Below are 6,660 nucleotides of genomic sequence, written 5' to 3'. Positions count from 1 at the left end.
TTAACAAAATTACAACAATAACACTACAATATGCAATATAAAGCTTAGCAGTACATACAGAGTAATACAGTACTAGTTACAGACAAACGATGGAGTTATAGTACACTATCCGTTTGCGTGTCCTTCTTCAGGTTTGTCATTCTGTAATTATTTCTTCATTAGAAGAAATTATTTCTTCATTAGCAAGCTCTAATGTGACTGGGTCTAGCCAATTATTATATGCTGTAGACCCAGTCACATTAGAGCTTGCTATAGGAGCTCCCCAGTCACCAGAGTCTAAGCGCGGTAGCGTACATCTAAAAATTGTATAAGAATTAGTCAGAGCTCTCTCAGCCCCACCTACCTCCCAGTGTGTCTGTTGTGGGGAGGGGGAGGGAAAGGAGTTTGTAAACTGCTCTGAGACTCCTTTGGTAATGAAGGGCAGGGGGTATAAATCCAATCTCCTCCTCCTCCTTCTCCTCCAATTCAGCAATTTATAATAAAATAAGCTGGGAAATTAGGTGCGGGAAATAAAAATCCCAGAGAATTGAAGGCCGAAAGCAGAGCAGCCATGTAAGATGAATAGGAAACCGCACTAAAATAAGAGAGGCAGACCTGGAAGGTAAAAACAAATGGGTAACAGGGTTAAAAACAGCAGAAACCAACCGTGTCCAAAACCCAAAAGTGATAAGACTTACAATCCAAGGGGGCAGCAGTGTTGGTTCATGACAAGACAGAAATACTTCTGCAGGTCATTGAGGAAAAGGCCTAAGCCAATAAAATGCATTCACCTGGTAAAGGTAAAGGTTTCCCTTGCTCGAAAGCCAGTTGAATCCGACTCTAGGGTTTCAAAGCTGAAGAGCCAGCGCTGTCCGAAGATGTTTCTGTGGTCATGTGGCCGGCATGACTAAACACCAAGGTGCACGGAACGCTGTTACCTTCCCACTGAAGTGGTGCCTATTTATCTACTTGCAATGTCTTGCTTTCGAACTGCTAGGTTGGCAGGAGCTGGAACTAGAGACGGGAGCTCACTCCGTCATGCGGCACACTCGGGTCTCGAACTGCTGAACTACTGACCTTCCACAGCCTGCAGTTTAGCGTTAACCACTTGAGCCACCGCAGCTCCTGGTCTAGTGAACTAAAGGGATGAGGCTCCAGGCAAATTTCTGGGTGTGGGGGGTAGAAGATATTCCTTAGCCAAGGAGCCACCACCAGTAAGGACCTCTCTCTGGTCGGGACCTGTTAGTAACGTAATAATGATCTATTTTTACCTGGCGGTTGTTGAGGTTATTGAGACGATCTTTGTAAAGCGGGATATAAATATTCTTTTTTTTAATAACTATATTTTATTCTGTAACTTTCTTGACAATGGTACAATACAGTAGGTTATAAACATGCCTTCTATTATATGCTTACATAAACCAAAACTTATACACTCACATTTGGTGATTTAGGTTAACCTGATTATGACAATATTCTGCAACTCAGTAATACCTTACTAATGTTAAGAGCAACGCTTGCTCTAAGCTGTGGAGTCTTGTGAGCAAAAATTCTACTTTGTGAGCTACGGGCATTCAAGTTGCGAGCGAGCGATTGGGCTGCTGCATAAAATCAGTTTGCTCTGGAGCCCTCCTTCCTGAGCGAAGACAAAAAGCTGTGAGCCGAAGGCTAAAAAACTGTGAGCTAGCTCACACAAACTCAGCTTAGAGGGAACACTGGTTAAGAGGTCACAAAACTATACACTGTTCTTTGCCACACTATCTAAGTGACTTATAACAAGCAATACATACACAGTTACTGTAAGATGTTATCCGTATAACAATAACTTAAATTTGCCTTCCTTTAAATTTTCCCAGTCAAATTTTTCAGGGATATAAATATTCTGATAAATAAATGTCATACATGTGTCCTGTTTAGAGATCTGAAGGCCCGGGAAAAAACTGGAAAAATTCGGGGGGGGGGGGCGTTTTTTCCCCATTTTTTTCCTGAAGCCTTTTTTTTTTCCCTGAAAAATTGAAAAAAGTAAAGAAAAAAAATTGATTATGGAACATTTCATTTTAACATGATGAATAAAATATTTTAAGACAAGGTGTTCAAATATTTTCCAAATCATTTCTAAAAAATATGTATGGTATCAGATTGATGTAATTTCTGTGCACTGAGGACAAGCAAGTCCTAGGTTACCAACTGAACTCTCCAATGCAAGAACAAGATGCATTTCTTCCTTTAGGAGTTCCTGTTGTCACAAGAAAAGAAAAAGGTTTCAGTTTTGTTTTTGCATGTGTATTCTGTTTGTAATAATTGTTTGGATACACTATATTTTTAATATGCTAGTTGTGATAATTTCATGCCAAGTGAAAATGTCCATAGTCATATTTTATGTTCCTAAAGTAACAGAATGACTTTCAATTTGGAAAAGAAAAAAGAATTGCTAATGTAGCAATTTTTTTTCAATTTTTCTGAAAATTTCCGTTTTCCCCCTGAAAACAACCAGGGGAGAAACGGGCTTTTTTCCGTGCTTCAAAATTTCTGGAAATTTTACATCTCTAGTCCCGTTTTTGTCCTTTCAGAACTTGCATGAATTTTCTGGCTGTGGAGTCGGTCAGCTTCACCGGCAGTCTGCCCTTATGTGACGGTCACCCGCCAGGACTGCGCACCTAGAAGAATGTCGCCGTTAACCCGCAAGAGCTTGTAAGCTGCTTTAAGCAATTCTACCAAAGAGAGAAGTCATTTCTGCTTTTATTTCGTTGCTTCGTTTTTTAAGCCGCTTTATTTTCTCCCCCTCTCCCCCCCTTTTCTTTTCCGTAGAGCTGAATGTAAGACAACAGGTGAGGATATCCTTTGCTGAGTTGGTATGTTTCTTTTGGCTTTTTTAAAAAAAGAATGTCTCGTTTCTCGCTGTAATAATATGTTGACGTAAAGATTGTAGAAGAGGTAAGTGGGGGGGGGTTATCCCGCCTCCCGACCAAGGTCCCCAGGTATGGAAGGGTCAGTGTAGCGGCAGGAGAAAGCGGGGAGGGGGTAGGGCAGGGGTCCCCAAACTTTTCGAGCCTGTGAGCACTTCTGGAATTCTGACACAGGGTGGCGAGCACAAACACAAAATGGCTGCCACGGGAGACAGAGCCAGCCACAAAATGGCTGCCAAAAGAGGCAGACCTAGGGTTCCCAAGTACTTACCGTGATCCGGCGGGGGAAACATGCTCCCCGGCCGGACCATTCCTCCCTGTAACACAGGATGCCGTCGCCAGGAAGTGACGCTGGGCAACGCTCTGGCAACGGGGCTGAAAACTCGATGGCACCATCGAGTTTCGAGCCCCATTGCCACCGCGTCACTTCCTGGTGACAGCACGGTGTGGCATGTCTGTTGTCTCCGCAGGAATGATCCTGCGAAGACGTCTGTGTCCCCCGCCGAATCACGGTAAGTACTTGGGAAGCATGGCCAGACCCAACCACAAAATGTCAGGGAGGGAGGTTAGGCATACATCTAACGTAACTCTTCAGCATGTCAAGCAGAAGCTCACTTTCTAAAAACCAGGGCTATTTTTGGGCAGGAACGCACAGGAACGGAGTTCCGGCTGGCTCCCGAGTTGGCCACGCCCAGCAGGGACTCATTAGCATAATAGGCCACACCCAACAGCAGAAACTCATTAGGATTGGCTACATTAGGGGTGTGTGGCCTAACATGCAAAGGAGTTCCTGCTACAAAAAAGGCCCTGGGTTTGGACAACAAACAAGGTGAACAGAATAAGAAGGGAAAGGTGGGGGTGCGGCCTAATATGCGAATGAGCTGTGCTGTCAGGGATGTGGCCCAATATGCTAATAGTTCCTGCTGTTGGGTGTGGCCTATTATGCTAATGAGTTCCTGCTGGGCTTTTTCTACAAAAAGAGCCCTGCTAAAAACACTTTGCGAGCACATCCGTGGGCGCCCACGGGCACCATGTTGGGAACCCCTGGAATAGGGTCTGAGGAAAGAGGAGAGTCATGGGGAAGCAGAAGCCCCACCGAAGAACCGGTGGCCAACAGTCGCCTCCTGTTGGCTAGGTCAGGTGGGCAGACACTTCCATGATGGTGGCCCCCAATGGTTCCCTTGGTCCTGAAGGTGAAGGCTATATATAAAAGTCAGTGGTGGCTGAGAGGTTAGGATGCTCAAGCTGCAGACCGGAAGGTCTGTCGGTCGGCAGTTCGAGACCCGAGTGCCGCAAGACGGAGTGAGCTCCCGTCTCTGGTTCCAGCTCCTGCCAACCTAGCAGTTCGAAAGCAAGACATTGCAAGTAGATGAATAGGTACCGCTTCGGTAGGAAGGTAACAGCGTTCTGTGCTCCTTGGCATTCAGTCATGCCAGCCACGTAACCATGGTGACGTCTCCGGACAGCGCTGGCTCTTTGGCTTGGAAATGGAGATGAGAACTGCCCCCTAGAGTCGGATTTGACTGGCTTTTGAGCAAGGGAAACCTTGACCTTTACTTAAATGGTTCCCTTGATCCTGAAGGTGAAGACCATATGTAAAAGTCAGCGGGAGCAGGAGGCCAAGGAGAAATAAATTCCATGAATCCTTATATTTAGTTATTCATTTAGTTATTCAAAATATCTCTATGCGGCCTCTCCAGAGTCCTGCTTGAGCCGGCTTACAATCGTTTATTTGTTTAAAATATTGTCAGCCACCTTTCTACCTCGCAGAACAAAAGGCGGCTTACGAGGTAAATAAAACAATAATAATACTGGTAGCCCCTCCAACTAGGGCTACCAGTAAATTGAAAAAGCAAAGTTTTTTCAAATGCAGTCCTAAATAAAACTTAACATAACATAAGAACATAAGAGACGCCAATGTTGGATCAGGCCAAAGGCCCATCTAGTCCAACACTCTGTGTCAGACACTGGCCAAAAACACCAGGTGCCATCAGGAGGTCCAGCTGTGGGGCCAGGACACTAGGAGACCTCCCACTGTTCCCCCCCCGGCACTAAGACAGAGCATCACTTGCCCCAACCTGTGAGTTCCTATCTATACCTTGTGGCTAATAGCCACTGATGGACCTCTGCTCCATATGCCTATCTAATTCCCTTTTGAAGCCTGCTGAAGATCAAAAGTGAGGGGGCCGGGTGCACCTCCTTGGGGAGACTGTTCCATAATAATGGTGCTGCCACCAAGAAGGCCCCATCTCGGGTTCCCATCAGACGAGCTTCTTTGATTGGTGGGACAGTCAGGCAGGCCTCTCTCTGTTGTCTTAACTTTTAAAAATGCAGTACCAAAACACAAACCATTAAAACAAGCCATGGGACATAAGCGGCATAAAAATTATCCGTTAAACAGAAGCAGACCGGTAAAAAGTTGACAAGATAAAACCCTTCCTTTTCGTCCGAGAGGAAGCCGGGAGTCTCACAGGAGGAGGAACTGGTTGGTGGTAGCTCCTTTCTACACATGAGCCTGCAGTGCGATGTGGCTGCGAAGAAAGCTAATGCAATCTTAGGGTGCATTAACAGAAGCCTTGTGTCCAGATCACGGGAGTGGTCGTTCCGCTCTGTTCTGCTATGGACTCAGGCCTCACCTGGAGTCCTGTGTCCAGTTTGGGGCACCACATTTTAGGAAGGATGTTGACAAGCTCGAGCATGTCCAGAAGAGGGCAACCGGGATGGTGAGAGGGTTGGAATCCAAGTCTACGAGGAAAGGCTGAAAGAGTTGGGCATGTTTAGCCTGGGAAAGAGGAGGCTTAGAGGGGACATGATTGCAGTCTTCAAGTATCTGAAGGGCTGTCATGTAGAAGGTGGAGCAGATCTATCCTCTCTTGCTCCGGATTGCAAGACTAGATCTAATGGCTGGGAATTACAAGGGAGTCATTACCGGCTAAATATCAAGGTGAAACTCCCTAACTGTAAGAGTGGTTGAGCAGTGGAACAGTCTGCCTCGGGAGGAGGTGGATGCTCCTTCGCTGGACGTTTTCAACCGGAGGCTCGACGGCCATCTTTCGGGTATGTTGTAGGGCTATCTTTCGGCTCTGCTCCTGCAGAGTGCAGGGGGTTGGACTAGATGACCTGCAAAGTCCCTTCCAACTCTAACATGCTATGATTCTATGATTCCTTCCGGCTGAGACCTGAGGGGCTCGTGGCTTGCCACGCTTCCACCTCCCTCGTGTATTTATGCTTCTCTGTGTCATTTTGTCTCCGGCGGTGTGTAAAACCTTTAGCGCTGTATCGTGCCTGGACGGGACAACTCTTCATTCAGGAGCAGCGAGTGTGCGACCTGGCCCTCCGCTCGCCGTTCAGCGGCACCATCCCAGCCCAGTTGTGAGTATAAGAGTTTGTTTCTGTTTCTTCTGCCGTCCGTCGAGAACAGCTCGTGGGGTAGTGTTATGACATCAGTCCTGCAGGGCATGTTGTTGTTATTGAATCACCCAATCCCTGCCGTAACAATCCAGCCAAGATGGAACTGTCGCTGTCAACGTGGCAAATGGGCGTCAACGTGGCAAATGGGATTCAGTGTGGCCAAGTGCAAAGTGATGCACATTGGAGCCAAAAATCCTAACTATAAATACATGTTGATGGGGTCTGAGTTTGCGGATGATACGAAGTTGTTCAGGGTGGTGAAAACCAGGGAGGATTGTGAGGTTCTCCAAAGGGATCTGTCAAGGATGGGCAAGTGGGCGTCAACATGGCAAATGGGGTTCAATGTGGCCAAGTGCATGGTGAT

At 46.5% G+C, this 6,660-nt stretch overlaps 1 long non-coding RNA gene across 1 annotated transcript in view; it reads left to right on the top strand.

The window, feature by feature from the left end:
* Positions 1-2,555: 2,555 nt before the first annotated feature.
* The window catches only part of LOC107126164, a 6,561-nt gene continuing 2,456 nt past the window's right edge, over positions 2,556-6,660 (top strand). The window contains exons 1-3 of the long non-coding RNA XR_001483063.1: positions 2,556-2,670; positions 2,788-2,807; positions 6,158-6,257. This is a non-coding gene — a long non-coding RNA (uncharacterized LOC107126164). The remainder of the gene's footprint in view (positions 2,671-2,787; positions 2,808-6,157; positions 6,258-6,660) is intronic.

The sequence above is a fragment of the Gekko japonicus genome, unplaced genomic scaffold (assembly GCF_001447785.1).
Source record: "Gekko japonicus isolate JY-2015 unplaced genomic scaffold, Gekko_japonicus_V1.1 scaffold696, whole genome shotgun sequence".
NCBI lineage: Eukaryota > Metazoa > Chordata > Lepidosauria > Squamata > Gekkonidae > Gekko > Gekko japonicus.
The sequence above is the reverse complement of the archived record's forward strand: the minus strand, read 5'-3'. Positions and strand labels throughout refer to the sequence as shown.